Source organism: Equus asinus, chromosome 2, assembly GCF_041296235.1.
Source record: "Equus asinus isolate D_3611 breed Donkey chromosome 2, EquAss-T2T_v2, whole genome shotgun sequence".
Classification (NCBI taxonomy): Eukaryota; Metazoa; Chordata; class Mammalia; order Perissodactyla; family Equidae; genus Equus; species Equus asinus.
Genome location: NC_091791.1, coordinates 51418532 through 51437201, shown reverse-complemented (window position 1 = coordinate 51437201; position 18670 = coordinate 51418532). Strand labels below are relative to the sequence as shown.

At 38.7% G+C, this 18670-nt stretch overlaps 1 long non-coding RNA gene across 2 annotated transcripts in view; it reads left to right on the top strand.

The window, feature by feature from the left end:
• The window catches only part of LOC139040827 (uncharacterized), a 31204-nt gene extending 20303 nt beyond the window's left edge, over window positions 1-10901 (top strand). Inside the window, exons 2-4 of one of the 2 annotated variants that reach the window (XR_011495246.1) lie at window positions 4450-4538; window positions 7145-7546; window positions 10358-10901. This is a non-coding gene — a long non-coding RNA (uncharacterized lncRNA). Of the gene's footprint in view, window positions 1-4449; window positions 4539-7144; window positions 10336-10357 lie in introns of those variants that run through there. The other variant, XR_011495245.1, reaches the window with a different exon arrangement.
• The last annotated feature ends 7769 nt before the right edge of the window (window positions 10902-18670 follow it).

The window sequence follows — 18670 nt, the reverse complement described above, 5'->3', positions numbered from 1 at the left end:
AGAGAGTGGTGATGGTTGCCCAAGGTGGTAAATGTACTTAATGCTACTTAATTGTACACTTTAAGTGATTAAAATGGTAAATTTTATGATGTGTATTATTGTGTATTTCACCATAATAATCACAATAACAATAACAATAACAATAATAGTAGTAGCAGTAGGGCCTTGTCAGCAATGGGTGATGGCCAGCTCCCCAGTTGAACACTCAACAAGCTTTGTACATGCCAAAGGAACAGAATGTGAATTTCGCTAAGTGAGCTCTTCGTTATTGGGCGCCAGAGCTGGATACCCAAAGGTGGTCAATGGAAATCCGGAAAAGAGTGTGAGAACTGTGGGCCCCAAGTACCCCACCATCAGGATAGAAAAGTAACCCTTGAAATCAGAAGCTGCCTTGGGGAATGGGAAGAAAGAGGCAGACTGGATAGGAGTTGAACTTTGAGTTGCCTTAATAATTTCTGAAATGAGACTATTCAAAAGAAATTATTTTACACTGGAAAGGCCTGAGATATTGTAATTTGCAAGTTTTGAAGTATTTCTTTTTGGGCCATCAACAGGAATGGGTGTCTTAGAGTGAGATGAAAATAGTTACAGAAAATAAAAAGACGACTTTTTGTGCGTATTTGAGTATAGCATGTGTATTTCAGGTTTTAATGAGCTGGACCTTGGAAACAACCAATGCACAATGCAGTTGTGTTTATAACCCATCTCTTTTGTTTGGGTAACTTTATGGTTTGTTTATTTTAATGATGAGGAAAGTGATAAAAATGTAAAAATCCTACATCAGTGACTGCTTGTGGGGATAGAAGATGTCGCCCATGAACTTCGTGAAGTCAACACTCCGTGAGGTTTAGGTATCTTAGCCCTACGCTCGTACAATGTTGAAAACCACCATTAGTGTGAAATTCCTACAGGATAAAGACTTGTGTTATAGACAGTCTGAAACTCTCAAGCATTTAATCTCCACTTTCCCATTGAAACAATTGTTTTTATAATGAACTTTTCTTTTTTTTTTTTTTTTGAGGAAGATTAGCCCTGAGCTAACTGCTGCCAATCCTCCTCTTTTTGCTGAGGAAGACTGGCCCTGAGCTAACATCCGTGCCCATCTTCCTCTACTTTATACGTAGGATGACTGCCACAGCATGGCCTGGCAAGCAGTGCCATGTCCACTCCCAGGATCCCAACTGGCGAACCCCAGGCCACCGAGAAGCAGAATGTGCGAACTTAACCGCTGCACCACCAGTCCGGTCCCTATAATGAAATTTTCTATGGTGTGAAACTTCCATTAGCACAATTATCATGTCATAGACAGAAATCTCTCTCAGAGGTCTCAAAATAGGTTTTTTTTGTTTTTTTTTTTTAAAGATTTTATTTTTTCCTTTTTCTCCCCAAAGCCCTCCAAGTACATAGTTGTATATTCTTTGTTGTGGGTCCTTCTAGTTGTGGCATGTGGGACGCTGCCTCAGCGTGGTTTGATGAGCGGTGCCATGTCCGCGCCCAGGATTCGAACCAACGAAACACTGGGCCGCCTGCAGCGGAGCGCGCGAACTTAACCGCTCGGCCACGGGGCCAGCCCCTCAAAATAGGTTTTGATTACTACTTTTAAAAATTGGGATATTTTACATGTCTGTGTACAGATTTCATGTTTTTCTTAAAAGTTTTGCAGAGCTGGCAATTAGACTTGAGTTGCTGTGTGGCAACAATCAGAACTGAGTCTCCAGCTTAACAGATTCCTCAGCCCTTCTTATTGTCTCAAGAACACCAATTTCACTTCACTCATTTGATATCTTGACCTATGGGCATTGGCGTTCACACTCCTTGTTATAGCCAAATGTGTGTGATTACATCCAATGAAGATGACAACACTGGTGACACTGGTGAACCACGTGGTTTGGCTTAAGTGGCAAAATCCCAGAAATTTCCCATCTCTGGATGGCAAACTCCACCAATTGCCTAGCTCAGAAAGACTGAAGTCATAGTAAGTGTACCATCACCCTTAAAACAGAATCGTTCACTAACTGAGAGAGCATTATGTAAAGCAGGCTGTAAAGAGCCAAGTGGTCTGCACACATATAAGGCATTTTTACAGGCTTGTCAGGAACCAGCGTTTTGGAGTTTGGCCAAGGTATCTAGAAGACCGTTTGATGATGATGATAACTTTGGTACAGCAGATACAGCCCACAAGACCCTAGCTTAGCTCTGGAAAAACTGAAAAAGCTTCAAGACATTCATAAGAAAATAGTATTTCACAACTCTACATTAGTATTAGAGAGCATGGTACATAGCACAGAGATAAGTAAAAGCATTCACTTTGAAATATAGATTTTTGGTTTTAGTGCATGGATCTGCATTTCTCAGTAGCTGCAGGCACTTTTAGAAAAATGACATCTTCACGGGTTGGCCAGGTGGCGTAGTAGTTAAGTTCACATGCTCCACTTCCATGGCCTGGGGTTCGCAGGTTCAGACCCTGGGATCAGACCTATGCATGGCTTATCAAGCCATGTTGTGGCAGCATCCCACATGCAAAGAAGAGGAAGATTGGCACAGATGTTAGCTCAGGGACAATCTTCCTCACCAAAAAAATAATGGCAAAATTAAAAAAAAAAGAAAAATGATGTCTTCAGTCCTCCTGGCATCTCTGTTAATTTGATAGTTTAAATGGACTCTCATTTTCACACAAGGTAAAAATGAAACAGAGAGATTAAGCAGCTGATTGAAGGTCACACAGTGACTCAATACAGAGAAAAAATGAACTATGTCTCTTGATTCCTGTACCAGTTTTATGCTGTGACCTAATTCTTCCGAGGTACCATGACCCAGTTAAATAAGGTTTTCATTTTTCTTTCTACAAGAATTGATTAAATAATGGCTCAAGATTATCATTGAACTTTTATTATTTTAATTGCATAGCTATCAATAGTTATGTAAAAATTCATAAAAGATTGTTCTTGATGCAATGTAACAATTGATTTTCCTTCAGACAGCGAATCATTCAGAATTCTGAGTGTGGAATTCTTTTAGAACTGTTCTTTGATTTCTTAACAGGATTATGGTTAATCTGTTGATGAATAGTAACTCAGAATCCTTTATTCTTGGCTTTATGTTTTTTAATAGTTCATTTTGTTAGACTCTTATTATATATTTTCTTTGGCTCTGTCAGTAAGTGCAAATATTGAACAGCCTGAAGATCTGTCTTAGTGGCCTGCTCTCTCCCTGAAAGTTATTAAAAATAAAATGAGAAGGAAAAAAACCATTTGCTCTTTGGTGTAAAACAAACTCACCTTGGGAGATAAAAAGAGACAATTTGCAAGATTTACTTGAAAAATCTACTTTCCTGGACACTTTTGGCTGGGGATAAGCGATCATTTATTGGTGTCCTATAGGTTACTTACAAATTTCTGGTAAGAAACAAAAACAGGACAGTGGGAAACAGTAATTGAGACAATGATACAAACTGAAAGTTGGGGCTGTGGCTTGCCTTTGTTTCAGCTGAGACACAGCTGTGGTTTTCCGTTAAGTGTGGTGGAAAATAAGGGAAAAGGAATTATTGCCAAAAAAGTAAACACAATGATGGTTGAGTATATATATTAAATTATTTTCCAAGGAGCTTTTGTGTGAGAGCCTGTCTGATAGTACACTTCAATACATTTACATCTTGGAATTTTAAAGGGTCTGTCTGTCAGTGTGCTTTCTGAATAGGTTTTCAATTGCACAAATGGTCTCTATCACATGAAAAGCAATACTGTTTTTTGAAAGGCAATGTACTTATTGTGCTACCCACATGGGACTATCAGTGCCTATTGGCTACCAACAATTACCTTTGAAATGAAAAATATTGTTTGTATCAAAGAACTGTTTGAGTCTAAAGAAAAAGCTTTGCAGCCTGTCAATCATCCCCATATCCCAAGGATTATATTGTTGGGAGTTTTATACAATTTATATGCAGAATCTGAAAATGACTCCAGTGAGTTATATAGCCCCATGGGGCGTTTACGCTCTGGCGAGGCTGCGTTTCCTGACACTGCTGACATCAGATTCTTTTTGTGGAAGTAGGAAGCAGCGTCCCTCTATTTTTAGATACATGGGGTCTGCCCAGCAATTGTTATCATCAGTGATCACTTTCCTGATTTCAGATCATCACCTTTATCAGTTCAGCTGGGGATTAAGGAAAACAGTTACTATAAACATCTCCCCAGATTATTGGTTTGGAAAAGTAGCAAATAGAATAGTGAGTGTTGCCCAGCTTACCAGAATAAGTTACTGGGGCTACTAAATTTCCAGTAACCAGAACAAGTTCAGGGATCTTTGTAAATTGGTATTTTAGAATTATTTTTTTTAACCAAAGTCTTTTGAAAAAGCTTTATCATTCATTTTTAGATTGCAAAGCAGAGCCAGGCTGTCATTCCAAAATTCATTCCTTGCTCAGAAAATGCATCTATAATTTCTTTATAGTGTGTAGATGCCATGGCAGGAACCTGCTCTGGAGACAGAAGACATGCCGACGTCACTGAACAATCCGTGTGTCTGCCTAATGCACGAGAGTGAGTTACTGTAAAGCCTGGGATAAACAGATCTGCTATTTGATAAATACATAATAGGATATTTAGTGAAGGCTTAAGTGTTACCAGACACTCAGGGGTCTCCTACGCATATTTCCAAAGGAACTTTAGACTTAGCCCTGTCTGAAATTAGTTCTGATTATTAACAGAAAGAGACTTTTTATTTTAATCAAAAGCATGCAGACTTTATGTTTTGAAAACTAAAAAGCAGAAAGAGGTAAAGGGGAAAAGGATTAGGGAGATGTGGAGAATATTATCACTCTCATTTATAAAGTAAAACATGTTAAGAGTTATAAATGTTCCCTAGCAGAAGGAACCACACCGTGAGTAATACTTTGTGTGTGTGAGAGGATATATTTATTTATTCATATGTTGTATATATTCATGACCACAAGTATATATATGTTTATAGTAGATATACATCTTATATATACGTACATAACATATTATATATGTAGTAGATATATATAGTAGATAGCTATTTGACATTTAATTTTATTACTTTACCTTATTTCCCAATTATTGAGACTACAGTATGACCATAAAAATCCCCAAAACTCTTTACTTTTTGGAAAACTGCTTTTAATTTCATATAAATCCCAAACCACAAACATTAGTAAAGTCAAATCAGTGAATATTTACTGACTGGCCTATTGAGTACTTAGGCTTTTGCTGTGTATTGTGAGTAATAGAAATATGGAAGGGCATTAAAATGAGAAAATTCAATCCAGTCGTTTAATTTCTGTGCGACAGAAAAGATTCCCACGTTTGTAGTTTGCAGTGGAACACCTGGGTGCCAGTGAGAGAGAAGCAAAATCTAAGAGCCATTGTGCTGAGCAGTTGAATTTTGTGGATTCTGAAGGGGAGAAGAGATAAAATGATTAAAGCAGATCTTTTTGGCAGCAAGCAGGTGTGAATACTGCAAATCATGGGTGGTAACTAGAGAAAAGAGGTGGCTTGGAGGTCAGCTGTGGGTCAAGGTCTGAAGCAGAATCAGCCAGGAGAGTAGGAGTCAGCAACAAGTAGATTAACTCTGAATCAGCATGCACACAGGAGGAACAGAGTCTGCTCAACTCTCTGTCCTTATTGGCTTTTGTTTATTTGTTTATCTACTTAGGACCTGCCTGACTCCTGAAAGAAATTAAGGTCCTTAAGAAATTAAGAAAGCAACAGGTCAAGACAGTTTCTAAGGCAGAGATGAATGAAAAGACTGGGAACATTTGAGTTCTGGGTTCAAGGTGATGAATAGGCAGGGAAATTCATCATTTGATCAGGATATTGGTAACCAGGGAGATGGTAAGAGTGTGAGGAAAAGAGATGGACAAGAAAAACTGGGGAGATTAATCTATCATTTAGAAACCTAGGTAAGGAGGCGGACCCAAATGTGATAAGAAAGAAGACTGGGCTGCAAGACTGTGACTACTCTCACTTGCTCCTTCTTGGCAAGAAAGAAATCTGAAGCTGAAGCAATGCAATGGCTAAACCCAGTATATTTGATATGCTCCCTGTTATGTCATGGACAAACCCCCAAGCCTGTTGGGACTTACAGAGGAGACAAACAGATGTACCTGGATGAAGTGGGGAAGAATAGGGACATGATTAGGAGTATTCCAAGGAAGAAACTAGATGGGAACAGGGAGATTGAAGGCAAGGATGCAGGCATGAACTGATAAGAGTATAACCAAGAGCTGAGCAGTGAGAATGGAGTGGAAGGGAAAAGGAAATCTAAATGAGAACATGATACTAGCACCAAAATCTAACTCTGTTAATCTAGAAGTGGTCAAGAAGTAGGATCACTTTTATTCCTCTTTTTTTTTTTTTTTTTTTTTTTGCTGAGGAAGATTAGCCCTGAGCTAACATTGGTGCCAATCTTCCCCTATTTTGTATGTGGGCTGCTGCCACAGCGTGGCTGATGAGTGTTGTAGGTCTCCGCCCAGGATCTGAACCTGTGAACCTGGGCTGCCAAAGTGGAGCACACTGAACTTCACCACTATGCCATGGGGCTAGCTCCCTCTTTATTCTGTCTTTTGCTTACTTTCAGCACCCCTGACTTTTATTCTCACTAGCGTTGTCCTAGAAGTAATTGTTCTGCTCCTTTCTCTTCTGTCACTTTGTCATCTTGTCCTGTTGTTGCTTAGGACCTTCTGTGACAATCTCAGAGCATCAGAATACCCAAGTTGCAGCATCCATATATCACAAGTGCTAGAATTATATCACAAAATGATAGTTTTCAAGATTCTAAAAATGTGAATCAATGTCTTGCAATTCTTCACAGGGGGTGACCTTAAAAAGAAAAAACAATACAGGTTTGTTTTCATTAGTAGGAAGAAAAGGTTTCATGGAAGTGCGTTTCTCCATTCTCCATCAATGTTGCTTTGTCATGGTGGCCCATAGGCTCAAGAAATAGAATTTCTTCTGATGCTTTTCTATATATATATCATAATTTGAATGAAACCAAAAATTCTGAGACTAATTAAAAGAAATACAAGCTTTTTCATGTTCAAGGTCACCTCAGAAATTTAAAGATACTCTCTTGCTCCTCACCAACTCTCTCACTCTCTCTTTCTCTCTCACTTTCTTTCTTTCAGCTTTTATGGACTTCTTAAAGTGTTCCAGGTCCTCTGTGGAAGATACGGAAAATTTTAGTGAAATCCTCCAGTGTCTTCTCCTATGGAGTGTACAGTATATTTAACAAGAAAGTAAACAGATAATTACAACTTAATATAAGCACTAACAAAGGACAAGTAGTGAGTGCTATGATGGGGAGTCAGGAAGTGGAAGATATCAAGATAAACGTCTGAAAAAAGGTGTTGTTTAAGCTAAGGACAGTAGACATTTAACAAAGTTGGTGTGTTGGAGGAGAGAAAACCCCAGAATACTGTTCCAGAGAGAAGAAACATCATGTATGATATATGAAAGTAATTTTATTCAAAGAACAGAAGGAAGTTCAAACAGAATCAGTCTGTTTATTATGATCATCAGGGGAACTGGTAAGAAGTGAGACTGAAGCTATAAGTGAGGGCCAGCATTATACCAGGAATGGGAGGATGGTTTGATCTCCAAAAATATATTAATGCAATACACAATTTCAATAGAATAATAGAGACAACTCGGTATGTTCATATCAACAGATGCAGGAAAAGGCATTATATAAAAGTTAACATGCATCTATCAAAATTTCTTAGCAACCTGGGATCGGAAGGACACTTTGTTAACTTTATAATTGATATCTCTCAATAAACCTAAAGAAATATCCTATTTGATACTAAAACATAAGAAGCATCTCTTTTAAAGTCAGAAACAATGCGCATTCTAACATCAATTTGCTTTCATATTATAATGGCAGTTGTAGCCAAGCAATTAAAAACAGAAAAGAAAAAGGAAATAAGACATAAGAACTGGAAAAATAGTAGGGGCCATGCTTTCCTTAGAAAACTTCCTTTCCAGCTAATAAACAAAATGACTGGATTGCGAAGGGCTAATCCAACTTTTACATCAACTGAGATGCTGATTAAAGCAAATATTTCAACCCACCAAACACCCTAGTTGATAAAATAACTTAAATACAACAATAGCTTTGTGTCGGTGAATTACTAACCAAAGCAGACCGGTCCATGTTTGTCTTTCCTCAGTATCTTTTACTATCCACCGTGTCGTCAATTTCCTTGCCAGTTGCATTTCAGTAATTACTTGACGTGTGCATGCAAACCGTACATGGCAGTGGGAACACACTCAGTCAGTGTCATTTTTTGTATAGTGTGCCCAGTATCTGGTTAAAAACTATGATGACTTAAAGATTTTATTTCAAGAGTCTTTTAGGAGTTGCACAAGAAATTTTATAGCAATGTCCTCCCTTAGATGAAAAACAAATCCATCCTAAACAACAGTTTTGAATATTAACAACTATCTTGAATATGTAAATACCACAAAATATATTTCTCTAGACATCACTGGCTCTTTGGCCTCTAATTACTTTTCTTCACCTTGTTAACTCTGTTCGCTGGCATCTGTCACAGTGAGGCCAAACTTCACAGAAAACATTGTAAATCATAATGTCACATGTACTCTACATTTTGTATAAATAGTGCTAGGTTTATAAGAATTACATTATGGGAGCAATGTGATATTTTATGAAATGCACAGGTTTATGTATTTCAACTCCTTATTATACTTCTTATAAAATCTGTAATCTAAGTAAGATTTACTTAACTTCCTTAAGGCTTAGTTTATCAGTACAATGTGCGTGATAGCAGTTATTTTACATGATTCTGGTGAGGATTAAATGGCATAAGCACAGTCAAGGGCACAGTGACTGCTACTAGGAGCTGAATAAACGGCAGTTCCCTTTCCTTTATTCTTTCTGTCTATAGTATCAAATAATAACTCACACCATAGCACAAACCCTTAGCATTCTTTCCAACCTCTCAAACTATCCATTGACTTAAAGGGAACAAAGCATAACGCCCTCAACCAGGACCACCGTTAGGAAGGAAAGCTCCAAAGGTATAATTTTCATGAGGTTAGGTTCTTTTTTGTTCATTATTGTTTCCTCACAGTAGAACACATTGCCTGTTACACAGTGGAGACTTAACAGAAATTTATGAATAAACGAATGAACGAGCAAACTACAAAGGACCTTAATACCATTTAGTACAATCACCTTACATTTTTTATTAAAGTAAAATTCATATAAAATTCATGATTTTAAAGTGTACAATTCAATAACTTTTGGTACATTCACCATGTTACACAACCACTACCACTATCTGATCTCAGATCATTTTCATCAAAAATACCCTGCACCCATTGAACAGTCACTTCCCATTCCCCGCTCCTCTCAGCCCCTGGCAATCACTCATCTGCTTTCTGCCTCTATAAACCACCTTACTTTTAAATGAAGGGAAGCTGAGATCTAGAGACATCACATGAATTTCCAGGTTATACAACCAGTAAACCTCAGAGCTGGGGTATCAACTCTCCAGAGCATCATCCTGATGCCCTCTCTAGAGCATCATTGTGCATTGCTTCACATACAGATCATTTGGGCAGGTTCTTTATTAAGAATAATCCATTTTTCAGGTGAGGAAATCGCAGTACAAAGAGTTTAAGTGACTTACCTATGATCACACAGCTAATAAATTAATAATCCAAGATGTTAATAGAATTTAATTTAAAATGGGAGAGATTAGAAGTAACAAATTTAGGGAATGTGGCAATCAACATTTAATCAGTGTTCTACACTATAGGATTTCTCAGAGCTTTTAATGATCCAATTGCTTTTAGTAGATTAAGAGTCTTTAATTGATTAACTATGAATTTCTGAGAGGAGAATATAGGATGTAATATAATACTTCTCAAATGTATTTGAGTAAAGGAGTTTTAAAAACCAACAACTGAGTTTTAATTTACATTCAGTAAGTAAACTCATTTTCAGTGAACAGTTCAACGAGTTTTGACAAATGGAGCCACCACCACAATCAAGGTAGAGAAGCATTCCATGGCCTCCTTCCCAGAGGATTTCCCCACCCCTGGCCTCAGACAACTACTGCTCTATTTTCAGTCACTATAGATTAGACTTATCTCTTCTAGAATTTCATATGTGGAATCATATAGTATGTACTCTTTGGCATCTGTCTTCCTTCATGTGGCATAATGATTTTAGATTCATCCATGTTGCTGCATGTTGTACCAGTAGGCTGTTCCTTTTACTGTTGAATTTCTTTTATTGTATCGTATGGAACCGTCACCGTGCATTTATCCATTCACCTGTTCATGAATATTTTTGGTTCATTTTGTTTCAGTGGAGCATCTTCCACTTTGGAAATCACTGACATGGATCCCGGCTAATATCAGATTCTTAGAGACATAGGAACTCTTTTGGAGAAGTAGAAACCAGAGATGTCATGTAGGCAACGATTCTCTTGGTCATGTAGCAGCTGTGACACGGAAGGAAAAAAAACATCTGGGGAGCACCTTCTTTATGTCCGACATTTTGTTGGGCATTTAACAGCCCCTACCTCACCTAATCCTGGAATGTTAGGAAGTCATTCTGAGGACCATGGTAAGAAAGTATCTGGGCAGAAGGATGCATGTGTGTGTGTGTGTGTGTGTGTGTGTGTGTGCTGTATTAAATGCAACAAAAAAGTAAAAGAAATCTTAACCTCTCTCTGGATGAATTGAGCAGGTTTTTTAACAGAATGCTAATCTAGCTTCAGTCTGTAGATTGATAACAAGTGCTTTGTTGAATGTAATTAATAAATATGAAAGATTAGATGTTGAATCTGATATCTGTTGACCTTGTAATTCTACAGACCTTACAGGCAATAAAACATCCCTGTATGTTGTACTGAACCTGTGTCTTGTTTTCACAATTATCTTTGTAAGCATTCTTACTCAGTTACCATTCCAGAGAGCTCCTCTTCCCTATTACAGCACTAATAAATTAGGGGTTCCATAAGTGCCTTTGTTCAGATTCATTTTCTTCTTTCAGTTAATGAACAGCCATCTGCAGCTGCTCCTCGATCTTAATCCATCTGCATGGAGATGCCATTGTTATATACAGCATTCTATAAATATTGCTATGTTGACAAGCTGACTGCAGATGAGGGGGGATATTTTTATTATTATTGTCCCTGATTAAGAGAGAGGCCAGATTGACAACACAAGGGCTCTGAGGTCCCTTCTCTTCTGTAAATTGTCTGTTCACATAATTATATTTCTAGTAACAATATTACGGTATGCATTACAATCATCATTGTGGTTGTTATTTGTTATTCACTGAGTACCACTTCTGCATTCTGCAGTGTATAAGGCACAGCACGTAGGAGACAAAGCTCAGACTTGAAAGGATTAAGTATTCTTATTGTAAAAAAGAATTTTATCAGCCTAACAGAACTGAGCTGTTAAAGTAGATACGACGTCTTGTGCCACGTTTACATGCCATGGACTATAGCAAAGGAGTTGAGTTAGACCATCTATACATCAATGCTCCTCTTATACAATGAGATTGGTCTGAAGTTCCTAAGGTAAAGCAATGCATTAGAAGAGAAATATCTTCATTTAGATTCAAAGTGTGAATGCTTTTTTAATGAGACAGCTTGAGAGATGACAAGTTCACAACTAGTGGGAAGAACTTTCTTTACCAATGACTTAGGCTATTTCTACCCTGCAAAGCAAGAGAGAAAGCAATGATCCAGTTGGTCTGGGGAAAAAAGTCCACTTACGTTGTGCCCAGTATATGCAAATCATCATGTTGGGTGCTGGACACACAGTTGTGAACAAGATTCCTACTTGTGGAGAGGTTGTGCTCTGGTGGACCAAGACAGATATTGAACAAGGAATCACAATTTTGATCATGCAGAAATGCAGGGTGCTGTGGGGCATGCAAGGGTAGGACCCATGAGGTAAAAGGCACTCAAACAGTTGACTTGTAGTAGGTAGGATTGTGGATCCCAAAAGATACATCCATATCCTTATCCCCAGAACCTGTGAATGTTACCTTATTTAGAAAAAGGGTATTTGCAAATGTAGTAAGAATCTTGAGATAAGGAGATGATTTCGGATTATTGGGTGAGCCCCAGATCCAGTAAATGTCTTTATAAGAGAAATCCAGAGGGAGATTTGAGACAGACAAAAGAGGAGAAGACACAGAAAAGAGGAGGAGGCAATGTGTGCCCGTGGAGGCAGATATTAGAGTGATGTGACCACAAGTCAAGGAATGCTCTCAGCCACCAGAAGCTGAAAGACACGAAGAACAAAGTCTTCTACCTAAATCATCTAGAGGGATTGTGGTCCTACTGATACCTTGATTTTAGACTTCTAGCCTCCAGAACTATGAGAGAATAAATTTCTGTGGCTTAATCCTTCCAGTTTGTGGTGGTTTGGTACAGCAGCCGTAGGACATTAATACGTGGACTGTGATCTATTTCTCCTCCAATCACCAGGGGCTGCATTTCTGAGGGAGAACAAAAAAAGACAGGTGACCCTTCTAACCTTTTAATCTCCATTACATATGATAACTAGACCTCCAGGCAAATAGACCAATGGTATTTGCTGGTATAACAGTCCTTTCTAAGGAATCTTCTTTGAAGGATGTCTCCAGTTTAGGATTGCTTACAGTAAACAAATCTACAATCTATGAATCAATGAGGCACGGCTCTCCAAAGAATGTACACCTCTCCGAGGGTACAAAATGGATATGTTTCATAACTGAAATGTGACTCTCACATGTAGACCACAATTAATATTCTCAGTTAAAGAGAGCATGCCTGATGCAAGAAGGAAGAAAGAACCTGGGAGGTACACGCGATCTCTCTGACTCACCTCTTTTGTGTCTGTGACGTTTGATTGCTTACATTCTAGAATCTATTAGTAAATCTTGAAACTGAGTAAGATCTCTGATTTCTGTGATGCTGATTTGACAATCTGAAACCTAACAAGCTTAAGACAGGGGTACTGTGAGAATTTTCTCTGAAGAAGTTATGTGTAAGATGAGATATGGAGAATGTATAGTTATTAGCCTATGTGGCAAGCAGAATTCTAAAATGAGCCCCAAGATTTTCTTGCCCCCTGCTGCGTCACTTTGTATAATACTTCCGTGAGTGTAAGGAAAGACCTGTGACTATGATGGTATAGTCCGTCCTTTGACCAGATTATACGGTAGAGGTGATAGGATAGTCTCTCCTGTGATTATCTTACACTATGTCTTAACTCTGTCTTAACTGAATAGAGAAAGATTCTCCTGCTGGCCTTAAGCTGCCTTGTTCTCAGAGGTCCTGTGAGATAACCAGGTGGCAAGGACCTGAGGCTGGCCTCTAGTTGTTGAGAGTAATCTCCAGCCAACGACTAGCAAGGAAACATGGACTTCAGTTGCACTACTGCCAAGAACTGAACTGGGCCTCTATGAGTTTGGAAGGTGATTCTTCCCTGTTCTCCAGATGAGCATGCAGCTCGCGTGACACCTGGATTGCAGACTAGTGAGACCCTGAGGAGAGAACCGAGTGCGCCCAGAGTCCTAACCCACAGGAACTGTGAGATAATAGATGCGTATTGTTTCATGCTGCTAAGTTTGTAGTAATTTGTTACATTGCAATAAAAAACGAATACACCCATTGAAAGAGTGTTGGGTTGGATAGAGTGTTCCAGCCAAAAGCAGCTGTGAGTGTAGGAATCTAATGCAAAAAATGGCTTGGCATGGTCCGAGAATGTAAAGAAGTCTGGCAGGGCAGGGGTATGCTGACAGAGGAGATAGTATCTGCAATGAGGTTGAAGATGGCGGCACAGGTGGATCGGACAGGGCTCTGGCATTCAGATGAAGGGTGTTAGACTCTGTGCAATGGCAAGCATTTGAGGGTTTTAAAGCAGTAGGGCAATTTGATCAAGCTTGAGATTTTGCAGGATCATTGTATTAGTTTGCTAATGTTGCTGTAACAAATTACCACAAATAGTGGCTTAAAACAGCATAAATTTATTTTCTTATGGTTCTGTGGGTTAGAAGTCTGACATGTTCACAGTGGGCTAAAATCAAGGTCATAGCAGGGCATATTCCTTTCTGGAGATTCAAGGAAGAATCCATTTCCTTGCTTTTTTGAGCTTCAGAGGCCACCTGCATTCCTTGGCTAATGACTTCCTTCCGCCATGTATAAAGCCAGTAAGGTCACATGTCTCTGACCATTATTCTGTCGTCACATTTCCCTCTGACTACAGCCAGGAGAAGTTATCCAGTTTAAAAACTCCTGACTAGATTGAGTCCACCCAGATAGTCCAGCATAATCTCTTACCTCAAGGCCCCTAATGTAATTACCTTCGAGATGTCCCTTTTGCATATTCACAGGTTCCAGGGATCAGAACATAGAATTGGGGGGGCGGGGGGAGCCTTTATTCTGTCTACCACAACCATGCTTATTGCCTGTGGAAAATGAAGTGGAAAGAGGGAAGAGCTGGGTGGGGGAGACAGCATAGGAGGCTATTCCAGTGGTCCAGGAGAGATGCGGTGGGAGTTCCAACCAGAGTAGTGGTAGTAGGAATGGAGAGACCTCATCAACTTGTAAGATATTTGGGTTATATTTGTACTTGATGTGGATATAGGAGCAGAAATAAAGAGGAATCAAAAATGACTTTCAGGATTTTGGCTTCAAGATCTGTGTGGATGGTGGGACATTCACCGAGCTAGGAGATAGTGAAGATGGTGCTGGTTTGTGCTTCACATGCTTTCTGTACCAGACAATAGGTGACTTTCCCTCTTACTTCCAATTGGGTTCGGTGAACGGCGCAAAGGGAAGATGTCAAAGGAGAGAGGAGAGTGAGGATTGGATATTTATTCCACTGGGTGTCCTCCTGCAGGATTTTCGTGGGTTGGTTTTGTTCCCCCATCTATCAGACATCCCTTTCCAAACAGCTCTCTTGAACTCTCTCGAACTCTTCCTTCTTGTAACCACTTCTTTCCCTCGCCCACAGATCGGGAGTGCTAATGGCTTCCTGCTGTTAGCAGGCCTACTGTAATGCATCAACCTTTGTTGTTTTTCTAAACCTTGTCCACAATTTTGCAAATAGATCCTTTATTAAAATTTCTTCTGTTTCCTGCCAGAAGCCTGACTGATACATACTCAGTTCTAGATATATTGATGACTGTAAGACATCCCAGTGGAAACTTACACGTGAGTCCGGAGCTCCAAAGCAAGGTGTGAATTGGAGATATCAATGTGGATGTTACCAGTGTAGAGATAATAACTGGAACTTTGGCAACTCATCAGATCTTTTAAGAAGGATGCCTAGAGTTAAAAGAGAAAAAAGCTTAGGAGAGAGAACGAAGAGTTCTGATGTTTAAAGGTTGGTGGAAAAGAAAGAATACTGAGTAGCACTAGCCAGTGAGATAACAAAGAAACCAAGAGAAAAGGATGCCGTCAGAAAGGACAAAAAGGATTGGTATGAGTCTGCTTGGCTGTCATAACAAGATACCACAGAATAGTTGGCTTAAACAACAGAAATTCATTTTTCACAGTTCCAGAACATGGCAAGTCCAAGGTTAAGGTGCCAGCACCGTCAGTTTCTGGCGAGAACTCTCTTTCTGGCTTACAGGTGGCTGCCTCTCACAATGTCCTCACATGGCGGAGAGAGAGATATAGAGAGAGAGCTCTCTGGTATCTCTTCTTATAAAGATGCTAATCCCATCCTGAGGGCCCCACCCTCATAACCTCCTCTAAACCTAATTACCTCACAAAAGTCCCATTTCCAAACACCACCTTGGGGTTACGATTTCAGCATATGGATATTGGGTAACACAACTCAGTCCATAGTGGGATTTAAAATGGGGGCATGGTCAACTGTGTCAAATGCTGCTGAGAAGTAAGCTCCAGGGGACACTGAAAAGTGATCATTGGATTGTACAAAGCAGATTACACATTTCACAAGTATCTATTAATAACTTTATGTAGTAATTTACTGGTGCTAATGGCATCTAAAGTCTAACTTAGTCCTTGAGCTCATGAAGTTTCCCATCCAGCTGCAGAGTCAAGTCATAAATATATATCGATTTAAATATAGCAGTAAAATGAAGAGTTAGTACAGAGCTCTATGAAGGTCTGAAAGAAAGAAAATAATTTCAACTTTCATTTCTTGAGGTATATTTAGATGTCAGACACTGTGCTAAGAGCAATACATATATTATCTCATGCTAATCTTTGCAAAAATGCTACAGGTAGGTATTATTATTCCCATGATTACATTTTAATAGGAAAGGAAATTGAGACTTGGAGACAATAAGTAATTTTCTATGACCTATGGCTAGTAAGTGAAAGAGTTGAGTTTGACACCAAAACCCAGGCTCTTAACATGCATTTTAGGGTATAAATTCATTGAAGTAACACTGTTTTTCACCCTATTAAGAATAATTAATACATCATCTGTGGATTCTATATAACTCTTGGAGGATTTTAAAAACACCTTTTTTTTTTTGGTAAGGAAAATTAGCCATGAGTTAACATCCATTGCCAATCTTCCTCTTTTTCTTGAGGAAGACTGGCCCTGAGCTAACGTCTGTGCCAATCTTCCTCTATTTCGTATGTGGGATGCCGCCACAGCATGGCTTGATGAGCAGTGTGTAGGTCCGTGCCCAGGATCTGAACTTGCAAACCCTGGACCACCAAAGCTGAGCACACTAACTTAGACACTACACCACTGGGCCAGCCCCTAAAAATACTTTTTATACTGAAATAATTTTAGATTTACAGGAAGTTGTAAAAGTACAGAAAGATCCCAGGTGCTCTTCACCCAGTTTCCTCCAATGTGTACCTCTTACATAGCTATAGTACAATATCAAAAACAGGAAGCTTATACTGATACACATGTGTGTAAATTCTACATCATCTTACCACGTCTGTAGATTGGCGTAACCATCATGACAACCAATACAGAACTATTCCATCACCACAAAGATTTCCCTCATGCCGTACCTTTATGGTCACATGAATCCCCCATGTTCCCATCATCCCTAACCCTCAGCAACCACTAAGCTGTTATCCATCTCTATAATTTTGTCATTTTGAAAGTTTTATATAAACAGAATCATATACCATGGGACCTTTTTTCGTTGGGCATAAAGCCCTTGAGATCCATCCCAGTTGTTTCACATATCGACAGTCCATCCCTCTTTATCGCTGAGTAGTATTCCATGTTATGGATGAACCACAGTTTGTTCAACTACTCACTTACTGAAGGACACTTTCGTTGCTTCCAGTTTGGGGCTATTACAAATAAAGCAACTATGAAAGTTTATGTACAGGTTTTTGTGTAACTTAAGTTCTCATTTCTCTAACATAAATGCCCAGAAGAGCAAAGGCTGGCTTGTATGGTAAGTATATGTTTAGTTTTTTAGGAAACTGCCAAGCTGTTTCCCAAAGTGGTTGTACGATCTTACATTCCCATCAACAATGTATGAGAAACCCAGCTTCTCAGCCCCTTCAGTGGCCTTTGGTATTCCCACTATTTCTTATTTCAGCTGTTCCAATAGGTATAGAATGATATTGCACTATGGATTTAATTTACATTTCCCTAATAGTTAGTGATGTTGAATATCTTTTCACGTGCTTAGTTGCCATGCCATCTGTGTATCTTTTTTGGTAAAATGTATCCTCATATTTTTTGCCCATTTTCTAATTGGATTGCTTGTTTTTTTACTGTGGAGTTTTGAGAGTTCTTTACATATTCTAGATACAAGTCCTTTCTCAGATGTGTGATTTACAAATATTTTCTCCCAGTCTGTAGCTTGTCTTTTCATTCTCCTAATAGGGTCCTTCACAAAGCAAAAGTCTTTTAATTAATTACATACATATGCACAAATATATGTATATATTATATATATAGTATCTGATTTGTATGTATGCATAGAATTTTTTATCTGTAAAGTTGTAGAGACCTCATCTTGGAAGTCTTTCTCAGCGACATTGTCATCTGGATCAGAAATTCTGCTGGTGTTTACAAGTCGTGTCTTGGCAATGGCATGAGAAGCAGCAAATGTCATGGCTTATTCTATATCAGGCCCTTTAGAATAATATGCAGCAAAAACGCAGAAAATCATATGGGCCAGTTGCTACTAATCCGTGTAAATTGTACATTAAGATGGCCTATACGTTATAAGATTTCTGAAATACTTCCATTCAGGATAGTAACAGTTTCATAAGCAGCATGAGAGGGATTGTCAGAGTATGAGACTAAGAAAATTGGACGGCACCATTCAGGGAGATAGAAATTATACAATACAATTTCTTTAGGTATCCAAGTTTGTAGGAAATAGCTGTATTACATTTCATAGTCCATAAATCTAAATACACACTTCAGAAAGCAAAATCTAAACTTTCAAAGACTGTACTCTATAATGTGCATTTGAGAAATATCCTTGGAAAGGGTAACTCTATGGGGTGACTCAGTTTATTGTAGTAGTAAAGTGAAAGTGAAGACAATTGTCTAGCTTTTTAAGTTGTCTAGATTTTATTTATTTTTCTTGATTGATTTAAATCTCTTTAGAAATGTTAACATAAAAACAAGAGAATGAGTATTTTTCCTTCAAAGTGTCCCATTCACTGTTATTAATTCTAGGTTTCAACTGATGGATTAACTAT